Here is a 15,817-nt window from a genome sequence, read left to right on the forward strand (position 1 = left end):
GAAGATTCTTGGTGAGCTTTTGGGTTTCGAAAGTCTCTCTTCCATATGAGTCTGGTCACCGATGGATGTAATCTGAACTCTAACTAAATTATTACTTACTTCCATATGATGATTCTACATAAGTACAAACAAAATTTATTATCTCTACTTTTACCAATTAAACTCGTGTTCCAACTGTTAGTGAGATCATTAAGATGTTCAATCATACTTGGGTGTATAGTAAAAAATACAGTTTCAGTCATGTAATTTATGAGAGGGTGTCATTTTTTATCTTACACAAATTATGAAAATTAATTTTTACAAGACCAAAATTATAGAACTGAAATTACTAAAATAATTAGTGTTATCAATAAAATATAAGTGAAAATAGTATGGGTGTTAGATGTTTATATATGTACACAATCTATGATCGTACGGCCAATTAATGATGTAGATCCTTTTAACAATTAATACATTTATTTGTTTCTATATACGATTAAATTGCAGCTGCATTTGCTTATAAAAAAAACCGATAACTACTTTTTATTTTAAGTTGAATTTTATTCGATTACTAATATTCGAATAGTTACACATAAAATTTAGAACTTTGTATTGAAGTAGAAATAGAAAATATAGAATACAGTCTACATACTTACAATTTAATTTCAATATTAGGTCTTACTAAAAATCTCTTAAATTGCCAACAAATTTGCAGGGTATTATTGAAAAGTCATTTTATGATGTATATGATTACTATACTTAGTATCAATTTATGTGGTAAATTAATTATATATGGTTAGTGAGTAACTTTGGTCTGTAAAATTATATGGTGGACCCTTTTTTTTATATAAAAGTAATATTTTCGTGATTTAGTTATTCAAATTATTACAATATTACAAATGTTTTAAATTTGCACACAATTTCATGTGTCATAAATATATTTATAATTCCTATTAAAGTCATGCATATATGTTGTTGTTGATTTTTTTTTTTTTAGGCTTTATATCTTTTGTAAATTAGTAATTTCACTCTAGGCATCTATTCAAGGACCAAGAAAAAATTATATTTAAGAAATATTTGCCTACATTTGGTGTTTGATAATAAACAGTGAGGATAGTGCTACGTCAATATGATGTATTAACGTGTCATCGTCATGACGCTTTGTTATGAAAATATCTTATACAAGTCAGTGTAGATATCATTAAATAAAATTGTGAGAATTGTCTCCGTTACATTCACTCTTTATAAATTTACACACACACACACACACAAAAAAAAAAATTATTACTCATCAGTTGCTTACTCACTCTCTTGTCATTGTCTCTTGCATTCTCTCCCCCCCCCCCCCCCCCACCCCCCACACACATCTTCCGAAAAACTCTTTGTGCACAGGAGAAAAGATGGAGCACGGGTCAAACGAAGAAAGCAATGTAGATCTTCTTAATGATTCAACTACATTCAACTTTCAATTTTATTTTATAGGTTTGTATATACTCTAACCAATGTTAATTTCACACCTTGTAGACAATACTTGAGACAGATAACTTCTATGGATGTTGGAGAGTTAATGGTGTGCTCTTTCCTGAGCCGTTGAATTTTAATTTTCCGATACCCCCATCCACACCACCATCACAAGTGCCTCCAAGAGTCCACCAAGTACGGTAGATCTTTCTTTCTTTCATTTTGTTTCTTTTTTTTTTCTTCAAAAAACAAATATACATGTGTGTGATCTTCACTTTTCTTCATTTGTTTAGATCTTTTATTCTAAATATAAATTTTATAAGAAGTACTGATTTAAAATTAAAAATTGCTCAATCTTGAAGGTGGAAAGACAATTCTTTTGGCTTTTCCCTTTGAATTTGAAATAAAGCTTTTTGAAAAAGAAAAATCAAAATTGGCTTACCTATTTTTTTTATATGATATTCCATTAGTGGAAAAGATTATTTTTTCTCAATCTTAAGACTTTTTGTGTTTCTCACTCTCTCTTGTTGTGGGTGGGTGGGGAGGGGGATGTCACACGGTTCAATATGTCGTCAATTGAAACCTGAATATGCTTATTCTATTAATCATTTAACCTTCTACCATTTTGTAAGTCACAATATATATATATAGGAAAAAATACAATATTGAGCCAAATTCTTAGGGGCGGTTGCAATTTTAATTCAGGTCCAATCGAAAATAGTGAATCAGGACAATAATCTTCAAAATATGGCAATTAAGGACAAAATACTCTAATTTTGCTCGAATTGTGCACATGATGCGCGCATGACAATATAAATTTTGGAATTTCTCCAAAATTCGGCTAATTAGCTTATGCGGAAGTATTTTTTCAGCCGGTGCTTACGTGAAATTTCAAAATACGTTACCTTAGCCATGTAAGCACCACTGAAAAATTACTTTCATGTAAGCCAATTCCCCAAATTTTGGAGAAATTCCAAAATTAATGTGGTTACGTGCACATTATGTGTGCAATTTCGGCAAAATTAGGGTGTTTAGTCCATAAATTGCCATTTTTCAAAAATTACTATCCTGATTTACAATTTTGAATTAGACCCAAATTAAAATTGCCACCATCCCTAAAAAATTGGACAAAAATTATATTTCTCCCTATATATATAACCTCTAGCAAACTAGTCATGAAGTGAAACAAAAAAAGGCACATGAATTACAAATTGTTCTCACCATACACATATAAGAAAACTCAATGGCTGTCATGTTGATCTAGGAACAAGGGAGTTATGAATGCCTGATTCAATCTCCATTGGAAGTGGTCTCTGATTGTTATAGAATTATGTTGATCCTCAACTGCCCTTTCTGTAATGGGTTCTTTCTAATCTTTGATGTTGCTGATTCTCTTTTTCATGAAATGGTAATTTCATTTTCCTTTGAAAAAAAAAAGATATATGATATAAATTTAGTATTCAATAAATTTAAAAAAAGCTTACAAATTAATCCCAAATATTATTTTTTTATAACTAAAAATAAAGAACCAATTAAAAGTTAAAAAGAATTAATTATATTTAGACCCCCTGTAGAAATGTTAAATTATACTTTTCTTCAAAAAAGTTCTGAAATTACAAGTGGAGCCCTTTAAAAATTCTTCATTTACACCTACTCCATTCCTTTAGGACTTGAGCAAAAAATACTGATTTACCCAAAAAAATTACATAAATTTTAATTTTACCCTTCATTTAACATATATATTTTTTGTACTTATAATGTGACAAATACAATATATATATATGGAGTGAGGTTAACATCATTATATTTTTTTTCTTATAAGTTTAAAATTATAACACAAAAATGTTAAATGGGGGATGAAATTAAAAACTTATATAATGTTTTTTGGGATAAATTATCTTTTTGGTCCCATAAAGAATGGACCTACTACTTTTCATCCCATGCTTTACGTGATTTTCTCTTTAATCCCATTTTTTAAAGAAAAGTTTCCAACTTAGTCCCAAACCTCATTTATCATCAAATTAAAATGGAAGAATGGACAATCTATTTACTTCAGTTGTTACATGTGAAATATACTTTTTTGGCTTTTTTGAAGGTTAAAATTGGCGCAAAAAATGGCAACACTCTATAAGAGGTGTTTACATTGTGCTGCAGCATGAAAAAATCTTTCATTTTTTCCTTCGTTCTATTATCTGCTAGCTTGCCTGGCCTAAAAAAATTACCTTAAACGAGCATAATAAATTGACTTTGTAGATAGATTGCAAAGATATCATTAAATAAAATTGTAAGAATTGTTTGTATTACATTCACACCTTTTAAATTTACACAAAAACACTCACACACACACACACGCATTCTACTCTCTTTCTCTCTCTCTCTCTCTCTCTCTCTTTCTCTCCCCCCCCCCCCTACACACACATCCTCCAAAGAACTCTTTCTGCAAAGGAGAGAAGATCCCCTCACACACATTCTCCAAAGAACTCTTTCTGCAAAGGAGAAAAGATGGAGCACGGGTCAAATGAAGAAACCAATGTAGATCTTCTCAATGATTCAACTGCATTCAACTCTCAATTTTATGTTATAGTTCTGTATAAACTCTAACCAATGTTAATTTCTCAACTTGTAGACAATACTTGAGAAAGATAACTTCTATGGATGTTGGAGAGTTAATGGTGTGCTCTTCCCGGAACCGTTGAATTTTAATTTTCCGACACCCCCACCCCCACCCCCACCCCCATCCGCACCACCATCACAGGTGCCTCCAAGAGTCCACTAGGTACGGTAGATCTTTCTTTCTTTCATTTTGTTTCTTTTTTTTTTCTTCAAAAAATAAATTTAGATGTGTGTGATCTTCACTCTTCATCATTTGTTTAGATCTGTTATTCTAAATATAAATTCTACAAGAAGTACTGACTTAAAACTGAAAATTGCTCAATCTTGAAAGTGGAAAGACTATTCTTTTGGCTTTCCTTTTGAATTTGAAATAAAGCTTTTTGACAAAAAAAAAATCAAAATTGGCTTACCTAATTTTTTTATATGAGATTCTATATGTGGAAAAAATTCTTTTATCTCAATCGTAATACTTTTTGTATTTCTCACTCTATCTTGGTGTGTGTGTGGGGTGGGAGGTGGGGGGGAGGGATGTCACACTGTTCAATTTGTGGGAAAGGTTCTTTCTTCTCCATCTTAAAACTCTCTCTTTCTCTTCTTGTCTTTTTTTTTCTTTAAACTGATAAATTTAATGCATTGTGGATGGCAATTACATGCCAATCCAAACAACAAAGTGTTAAATCTAGGATTGTTAAAAGTTGAGTGTTCAAGTGAAATTAGGTTAAAATTGTGATAAGTTGTTACAAATTCAATCAAATTAATAAATTTGATGACATAAATTACTACAATACTTTTTTATTTTAAGATCAGGTTTAATTAAGTATTATGTTTATTTGCTGCTTGTTTTGAATTACCTCTTGATATAAGAATTCAACAAGCCAACAAAGATGTTGTACAGTAAATACATACACTGAAGTAGAACTTAATTAGAGGAAATCTATTGCCAGTCAAACCAAATTAAGGGATGAACACTTTGTACGTGCATATAGTTGTTATCTCATTAACTGATACTTGAATATGCTGATTCTATTAATCGTTTAACCATCTATGATTTTGTAAGTTACAAAATATATATATATATAACCTCTAGCAAACTACCCATAAAGGGAAAAAAAAGGCACATGAATTACAAATCATTCTATAAAGGGAAAAAAAAGGCACATGAATTACAAATCATTCTCACCCTTCTATTTTATGTTTATGGTTTACTTGTCAACTAAGAATTAAAATTCAATCTTGCAGGAGCAAGTATGTTCAAGCAATGCAGGATCTTCACAAAGGAAGAAATGGGATCTAACTGCATCTTTGATAGTGGAATCCAAAGCAATTTCGCTCCAACTTTTAAGATGCGGGGAACAGTCTGAATATATTTTGGAGATGTTAGAGGTTGGTTTAATTTTTTCTTTAATAATTCACACTTTATTTATATCCACTATAAGAAAATCTTGAAAGAAGCAATTCTAATATAACAAATGACCGTACACTTATATTGCATATTTAATTTGAATGTGGATAAGTACAAGATTACGTCTTCTAACATTTTTGCTACACCAAAAAGAAACTACATTAGACCAAATTTGAGATGTATGAAATAGCAAAAATTAATATGACTCTCTTATTTATATTCTTCTTTTCTTGTATTAAAGAATGCAACAGGTAAGGATCATATTATATTTTACTACCATATGAGAGTTTGAACAGAAAAAAAATGGAAGGCAAAGAAATCCAGCTTGGGCAGAAGGTGGTGTTCCCAATACTGGAGGAAGTCTATCCCGAGATGGAAAGTAAGTATCCGTTGTCAATGACGGAACGACTGGAGGGGAGATGGACTATTGAGGTTAGAAAACGCACGGGAACCAGCAAAACTGAAAAGGTATATTAGTTAATATAACGACATGCATCTTTTAGTTAAGTAGATATAAAAAGAACATTAATTAATGTACCGCACATGTTTCTTAGTTAAGTTGATGAAGATTAATTAATATAACTGCACCCGTCTTTTAACTAAGTGTCTGTTAGTTATATAGATACATAAGATACGCTAGCTAATACAACCGCTAGCTAATACTACTACGTGCCTCTTAGTTAAGTAGATACGGAAGATACGGTAGTTAATATAACAATACATGTCTCTTAACTACGTGTATTTTAGTTTAAGTAGATATAGAATAGACGTTAGTTAATATAATTATGGTATTGATAGTTTAGTAGATAAAGAAAGAATGTAAGTTAATTTAAGTATATGTGTCTTTTTGTCAAGTAGACATAGATATATTGAAATCAACATGACACTATTTCTATGACATGTATATAGTTATAAACAATATGCAAGTACTTCTATGTTATAAGAGTAACCAACCGTTTGCTTTCATCATGTAACAAAAATATATTTCGACATAAAATTATAAAATTTTTTATCTTCTTTTAGCCATGCTGCACTGTATAATCCATCATTCATGATATGAATGTTTAGAGAGAAATTTTATTTATTTTCAAAAAGTAGTTCGTGAAGTTATAAATTATTTAAGCGACATCAAAGTTATATGTCCTAAATATTGTGTTATTAAAATATTATCTATTTGATTCAAATGTATATATTTTTTCTAAAAGAGTTCTAATTATTTGTGTTCCAAGAAATACAATTTACTTGCACTAATTTCCTAACCAAATTTTTTTCTTCTTAGTTTTATTTCCATGAGAAGGTCAACAAAACCATCTGTTCTATGAACGACGTTGCAACGTTCATCATGTACCGCGTGATTTACTAGGCTCTGGTGAGAACTTACTCTCATGCATCTTCAAACTTCTAAAATTTCATTTAAAAATCATAATATGCATCCTTACTATCACTAAAATTTGAGCAGATTTGACAAGGCAGGTGAATACTCTGATCATGAACATAACATGCAGCCTTCTTCCATATCGCAATTCTATGTTGAAAACTCAATGGCTATCATGTTGATCTGGGAAGAAGAGAGTTATGGAATGCCTGATTCAATCTCCGTTGGAAGTGGTCTCTGACTGTTATAGAATTATGTTGATGCTCAACTGCCGTTTCCATAATGGGTGCTTTGGGGTCCTTGATATTACTGATTCTCTTTTTCATGAAATGATAATCTCATTTTCCTTTGAAAAAAAAAAGATATATGATATTACTTATCAGTTGAGTAATATTGATAAAAATAAAGTTTATATATATTGATTAAAAAAATCAAAGCAATCGTAAGTAAAAAGTGTTTTTTTTCCCTTTCTTTCACAAGTTTGAAAACAAGGGAAATACATAAAACGATTTAAAAAAAAAACTTTTATTAAACAAAATACGAATAAATATATTTCTAGGATCGTGTAAACTCTTTCTCTTTCTATACTTTTATTTTTGTTCTTGTATAGATAACTCTTTGCTCTCCCTTATCCATTTTTTTTCATCACCCTAATTTTTTCATTTTTTATATCTTTCTTTTTTTATTTAATATAATTCTCTTGTTTTTTACGCACGTATTTAAGTGTGCAATACACACTAGTTCGATTTTATAATTTAACTATCTTGTAAATTTAAAAACGATTAATAGATAATGGCTTTGATTTCTTCCGTATTCCGTGGCCATGGGCTGTCTCTCTCTATATGTGTGTATATATAACATATATTATTATACTAGATAGTATATTTTTATTTTTTAATTTATTTGTTTATTTATGTATAAAATGTTTGTGTACATATAGGGTATATAATTAAAAACATCTAATCTGGCAATCCATTTCAAGATATTGTATTTAGAAAGTTGATTTAGGTGCAAAAATAATGTATGCAACTTGAAAAATGCATTACATTAAAGGGTGGAACTTAGGTCTCAGCAAAAGGATTTTATTTAATTTAGAAATTTTCTATTTTATTATTCGCTAATTGTTAACTTAATTAAAAATTTAAATATGTGGTTCGTATATTAGGTTTTGGAAATTCTATATATATACGACGACTCAAGAGAAATCATCATTTATTTAATTTCTCCTCATTCTTATGCAGATATTAGAAATATCTCATACCTAGTCATGAACATAATAAAAACACATATCCGTACACAATAAAAATATATTTCTGTACTGAATCTCATACATAACAAAAATTCATATTAATTATCTATGATCGTACGACCAATTAATGATCTAGATACTTTTAATAATTAATACATGTATTTGTTTCTATATGCAACTAAATTGTAGCTGCATTTGCTTACAAAAAATAATCGATAAGTACTTTTTATTTCAAGGTGAATTTTATTGGATAACTAGCAAGAACATCATAGTTAATTTAGTATCCACACCATAATAGCAGAAATAGAAAATATTGAATACAATCTACATACTTACATTTTAATTTCAATATTAGGCCTTACTAAAAATCTATTAAATTGCATACACATTTGCAGGGTATTATTGAAAAGTCATTTTATGATGTATATGATCTACTATACTTACTATTTATGTGGTAAATTAATTATATATAGTTAGTGAGTAGCTTTGGTCTGTAAAATTATATGGTAGACCCTTTTTTTATACAAAAGTAATTTTTTTTGTGATTTAGTTATTCAAATTATTGCAAGATTACAAATGTTTCAAATTTGGACACAATTTCATGTCATAAATATATTTATATTTTCTATTAAAGTCGTGCATATCTGTTGTTGTTGATTTTTTTTTTTTATTTTTAAGGCTTTAAATCTTTTGTAAAATAGCAATTTCACTCTAGGCATCTATTCAAGGACCAGGAAAAAAATTATATTTAAGAAATATTTGCCTACATTTGCTGTTTGATAATAAACAGTGAGGATAGTGCTACGTCAATACGATGTATTAACGTGGCATCGTCATGACGTTTTGTTATGAAAATATCTTATCTAAGTCAGTGTAGATATCATTAAATAAAATTGTAAGAATTGTCTCCGTGACACTCACTCTTTATAAATTTACACAAACACACACACACACTCACACAAAATTTATTACTCATCAGTTGCTTACTCACTCTCTTGTCATTGTCTCTTGCATTCTCCCCCCCCCCCCCCCCACACACACATCCTCTGAAAAACTCTTTGTGCACACACACACACACACATTCACACACACTGCACACACACACCCCACACATCAACCTCTCTCTCTATCTCTCTCTCTCTCTCTCTCTCTCTCACCAATGTTAATTTCTCACCTTGTAGACAATTCTTGAGAGAGATAACTTCTATTGATGTTGGAGAGTTAATGATGTGCTCTTTCTCGAACCGTTGAATTTTAATTTTCCGACACCCCCATCCCCACCACCATCACAAGTGCCTCAAAGAGTTCACAAGGTATTGTAGATCTTCCTCTCTTTCATTTTCTTTCTTTTTTTTTTTCTTCAAAAAACAAATTTACGTATGTGTGATCTTCACTCTTCTTCATTTGTTTAAATCTTTTATTCTAAATATAAATTTTATAAGAAGTACAGACTTAAAACTGAAAATTGCTCAATCTTGAAGGTGGAAAGACAATTCTTTTGGCTTTCCCTTTGAATTGAAATAAAGCTTTTTGAAAAGAAAAATCAAAATCGTCAATTGAAACCTAAATATGCTTATTCTTTTAATCATTTAACCTTCTATGATTTTGTAAGTCACAATATATATATACATATATATATGAAAAAATACAGTGTTGGGGCAGATTCTTGGGGCGGTGGCAATTTTAATTCAGGTCCATTTCAAAATAGTGAATCAAGACATAATCTTCAAAATATGGCAATTAAGGACAAAATACTCTAATTTTGCTCGAATTGTGCACATTATGTGCACATGACAATATAAATTTTGGGATTTCTCCAAAATTCGGCTAATTAGCTTATGCGGAAGTATTTTTTCAACAGGTGCTTTCGTAAAATTTTAAAACACGTCACTTTAGCCATGTAAGCATCACTGAAAAGTTACTTTCATGTAAGCCAATTCCCCAAATTTTGGAGAAATTCCCAAATTTATGTGGTTACGTGCACATTATGTGCACGATTCCGGAAAAATTAGGGCGTTTAATCCATAAATTGCCTTTTTTCAAAAATTACTATCCTGATTCATAATTTTGAATTAGAGCCAAACTAAAGTTGCCACCGTCCCTAAAAAATTGAACCAAAATTATATTTCTCCCTATATATATATAACCTCTAGCAAACTAATCATAAAGTGAATAAAAAAAATAAGGTACATGAATTACAAATAGTTCTCACCATACACTTATGAGAAAACTCAATGGCTATCATGTTGATCTAGGAACAAGAGAGTTATGAATGCCTGATTCAATATCCAGTGGAAGTCGTCTCTGATGGTTTTAGAATTATTTGATACTCAACTGCCTTTTTTGTAATGGTAATTTCATTTTTCTTTGGAAAAAAAGATATATGATACAAATTTAGTATTCAATAAATTTAATAAAAAGTTTACAAATTAATCTCAAATATTATTCTTCATAACTAAAAATAAAGAACCAATTAAAAGTTAAAAAGAATTAATTATATTTAGACCCCCTCTAGAATGTTAAATTATACTTTTCTTCAAAAAAGTTCTGAAATTACAAGTGGAGCCCTTCAAAAAATCTTCATTTACACCTACTCCATTCCTTTAAGACTTGAACAAAGAATACTGATTTACCCAAAAAAATTACATAAATTTTAATTTTGCCCTTCGTTTAACATATATATTTTTTGTACTTATAATGTGACAAGTACAATATATATATGGAGTGAGGTTAACATCATTATATTTTTTTTCTTACAAGTGTAAAATTATAACATAAAAATGTTAAATGGGGGATGAAATTAAAAACTTATATAATGTTTTTTGGGATAAATTATCTTTTCGGTCCCGTAAAAAATGGACCTTTTATTTTTCATCCCATACTTTACATGATTTTCTCTTTCATCCCATTTTTTAAAGAAAAGTTTCCAACTTAGTCCCAAACCTCATTTACCATCAAATTTAAATGGAAGAATGGACAATCCATTTACTTCAGTTGTTACATGTAAAATAGACTTTTTTTGGCCTTTTTGAAGGTAAAAATTGGCGCCAAAAAATGCAACACTCTATAAGAGGTGTTTACATTGTGCTGCAGCATGAAAAAGTTCTTTCATTTTTTCCTTCATTCTACTATCTGGTAGCTTGCCTGGCCTAAAAAAATTACCTTAAACGAGCATAATAAATTGATTTTTTACTATCTGGTAGGTTGCAAAGCTATCTGGTAGGTTGCAAAGCTACGTACTTCATGCGACTTTGATCCCTCGTCCATTCACTGTCCTTCATCTCCATCATGTGTTATGTTCCTCTTGGGGGGTCGCGAGCCAAAGCCAACGCAAATGGCCCTTTCCCAGCCAATGAATTAATATGCTGACCATCATGTCGATTCTCAGATCTTGCACCTCCAACATTTTGTTATTAAACCTTCCCATGAAGCTTTTAAGATTCTCATCGTCTCTGTGCCTAATAGTAAAGAGGTATGTAGCAGACCTCTTTGCTTTCCTCTTGCTCGCGAAGTGAAAAGAAAATTTTTGAATCAACTCCTCATAAGAATCAATGGTTCCACTACCCAAATTAGTGAACTATTCTTGCGCTTTACCCTTCAAAGTAGTTACGAATAGTTTGGCCTTGATTGGGTCTGTCGGACCGTACAGATTCATCACTAGGTCAAATGCCGCAACATTCTCCCTAGGATCCTTGGTCCCATCATACTTGGAAAGGTTAGGAAACTGAAAGCTACTATCCACGACCTCTAAAAGAATCCAATTAGTGAATGGAGAACTTCTATTCTGTGAGACGAACTCCCCTCGCTTCTTCATTTCCTCAATTTGCTTTCCTAACTTCTCTATCTGGTAGCTGACATTATCTACCTCTGCCCTAGAGATGCCTTGTTGCGGTGAGATCGTCCTCTTACTCGTTACCACATTTGACATCGTTCTCTCGGGACCTTTTTCAGGTGCCCTCGTGACCTTACGCCCTTGCTCCCCTTCAACATCCCTAAATAATTGTATTCTTACACCTTCACGAGCAGGCGTCACAATTCTCCTCTCATACTCAACTATGGCCTTCCTGCTTGCTTCCTACATCATTTACTGTAAATCCGCTCGTGACAATTGCAACATTTGTTTTTCTTCTCTTATCGGAGTTTCTTCTAAGTGTCGATCTCTCCTCGATGATTCTTCCATTTTCTAACTCCCCTATTCTTAGGTTCCCACAGATGGCGCCAAAATGATGTAGGTCGCACACTTTGGGATCGGGTTGCAGAACCTGGTACCTCAGATCGAGTCGCCGAATCCCACTTTGAGCTTCCTACGAGTGAATCCTAAGAACAGAACACACGTTAGGCTTGCTGGGTAGCCCCCACATAAGGCCCTCTGATGCTTAAGTTAGGAGATGGGGTCGAAAGCGATCAATGGAGAGCAAGTGAGATCACAGAAAAGAAATGTGATAAATGCACTTGCCTATAAATGTTCATAAATGCTAGTATTATAGTGTACAGTACCGTTTAGGATTTGCCACGTGGCATCATCCAGTGGTCCAAGTATCAGGTAATCTAATGGTTCTTAGAGTGGGGGAGCCAATCGGACCGGGTCAGGCGACCCAACCCCAATCTCCATGCGTGGATCCTACTCTTTATTGTAAATTTCTTCAAAAAAGAGGGGTAATTTGGTCTTTTTGTAATTACCATCGCCAGGTACATTTCGTAATTAGAGTGGTGTTTAATATTCATTGCATAATTCAAGTGTGCAAATTAAATTTATCCTCAAAATATTATTTCAATTAATACATTTCATATTTAACTATGAATAGATAATTATTATTTAACTATTACAATATCAAATTCTAATAGAAAAAGTCAACATTGAATTAAATAGCACATTGAATTAAATAGCACTTTTACGGACGAACAGGCATATTTAGTTCTAACAACAACTTAATTCACATTTTTTATACTATATGTTGAGGCCGAAATATTTTGGGATAAATAATCAGTTAAAGTCCAAATAAATTGACTAATAATTGTATTTCAAAACAAAAGTCCGTAAAAAATTTAGATTTTTCATATTTTAGAGACATAAAATCATGAGGCCATCACGAGTCTGGGTCATATGTGTCCTTATGGATCAATTCAGAATATATATTAAGTTATTTCTTTTATTTTGTATTGGCTAAATTCGGCCAGATGCATATTTAAATATAACCCATCAGGAAATTAACTCATGACAAAACCCATGATGTACAAGTTCAAGGAAATGAGTTCAAGCTGCCTAAAACTCTGCTCACGCCTATAAAAAGGGATGTTCACCTCTCACAAGTCATGGCAGACATATGAAGTTTATGAAAAATATAAAGTTTAATAGTGTCAAATAATTATGAAGAGTTTATGTAAACTTTAGATGCGCAAATTTGAAGAATAATAGAAAATGATAAATTTTAATTCAAATTATTATAATGAACATAATATTAATAAAATAAAGTTTATATATATTCATTAAAAAAATCAGAGCAATTATAAGTAAAAACTGTTTTTTTTTCCTTTCTTTCACAAGTTTAAAAACAAAGGAAATACTTACAAAGATTTAAAAATAACTTTTATTAAATAAAAAAACGAATAAATACTTTTTTAGGATGTTGTAAACTCTTTCTCTCTCTCTACACTTTTATTTTTGTTCTTATATAGATAACACTTTTCTCTCTCTGATCCATTTTTTTTTTCATCACCCTAATTTTTCCATTCTTTATATCTCTCTTTTTTTATTTAATGTAATTTTCTAAGATACGAGGAACGGTCGTAATATATTTTGGAGATGTTAGAGGTTGTTTTAATTTCTTTTTTAAGAAAACCATGATGTTCCTGGTTATGGAAGAAGTCTATCGCGAGATAGAAAATAAGTTTCTATTGTCAATGAAAGAGCGATTGAAGGGGACATGGACTATTGAGATTAGAGAATGCATGGGAACTACCAAACCCAAAAAGGTACATTAATTAGTACAAATGTGTCTCTGAATTAAGTAGATATAAAAAAAGTACATTAGTTAATATACCGCGCAAATTTCTTAGTTAAGTGGATGCAACAGATACCTTAATTAATATAATTACACGTGGTCCAATAGAATAAAAGATATGTTCCTTACTGAAGTACATACAAAAGATATGTTAGTTAATAAAGTTGCACAAGTCTCTTAACTGCGTGTATCTTAATTAAGTAGATGTAGAATATACATTAGTCAGTATAACTATGGGAGTCTCTTAGTTAAGTAGATACAAAAAGTACCTAAGTTAATTTAAGTACACATGTCTCTTTGTCAAGTAGACACAGCAATATATATACGGTTATAAAAAGTATGGAAATATTGCTATACTAGATTTGTTCCGTTTTTTATCTTATGATCTTCTCTCAGCCATACTGCATTATATAATCCATCATTCATGATAAAAAAAAATTAGGGAGAATTTTTATTTATTTTCAAAAAGTATTCGTGAAGTTATAAAATATTTATATGATATCAAAGTTGGATGTCATAATATTGTGTTATTAAGCTATTATCTATTTGATTTAGATGTATATATTTGTTCTTAAGGATCTATCTACCAATAAAAAAGAGTTCTAATTATTTGTGTTCCAAGAAACAGATTTACTTGCACTAATTTCCTAACCAAAACTTCTTTTTCTTAATTTTATTTTCATGAAGGCCAACAAAACCACCGATCAATGAACGACATTGCAAAGTTCATCATATACCAAGTGATTTACTAAACTCTGGTGAGTACTTATTCCCATGCATCTTCAAACTTTCCTAAAATTTTCATTCACAAATCATGTACACATGTTACTATCACTAAAATTTTGATTTGCTTAATATTTTGAGAAAGCAGGTGAATACTCTGCTAATGAACTTGGCCTTCTTCCGTGCAATTCTATGTTGAAAACTCAATGCCTGTCATGTTGATCTGGGAACAAAAGAGTTATGGAAGGCCCGATTCAATCTCCATTGAAAGTGTGGTCTTTGGTTGTTACAGAATTATGTCTATGCTCAATTGCCCTTTCTGTAATAGGTTCTTTGTGGTCTGTGATGTTGTTGTCTTTGTGGGTAGTGCTCAACTGATCTTACTCTTGATATTCAAAACTTCAGGTACGCTGATTCTCATTTTCATAAAATGATAATCTCATTTTTCTTTGATAATATATACATATATAATATAAATTTGGAATTCATATAAATTTAATAAAAAATTTATAAATTAACCCCAAGAACTAATTTCATAGAACTAAAAACAAAAATAAGTAATTAACAGTTAAAGAGGATTAATTACTCTTAAACCCCTATGGTAGGTAAGGGGTGTGCAAAATTTCGTGTTCGCAAATGTTGTCTCACACCTCTAATGATATAATACCACTTATTGTAATATACCCTCTATAATTATAAGTTATTTTATAAGAAATTTATATTAACGCAAATACCATTTTAGACAAGGTCTAATAGCTCTATACTTATATAGAACTTCAAACTCAAGATGATATTGGATGCTGATTTTGTTGTGTTTGAAAATCACAATACTAACAAATTATCACAAATAGAAATATATATGTGATAAGTAAAAATGGGTATGATCTCTATCTAATCCTCTAATTATTCTCTTCAAGAATATATTTAACAAACTCAAAGGTAAAATCTTTTTGTAGATCTCCCTTTTACTTGGTTTGAATTTCTATGAAACTTAGTTAATTAGTACATAAATT

This window comes from Sesamum indicum, unplaced genomic scaffold (genome assembly GCF_000512975.1).
Source record: "Sesamum indicum cultivar Zhongzhi No. 13 unplaced genomic scaffold, S_indicum_v1.0 scaffold00220, whole genome shotgun sequence".
NCBI lineage: Eukaryota > Viridiplantae > Streptophyta > Magnoliopsida > Lamiales > Pedaliaceae > Sesamum > Sesamum indicum.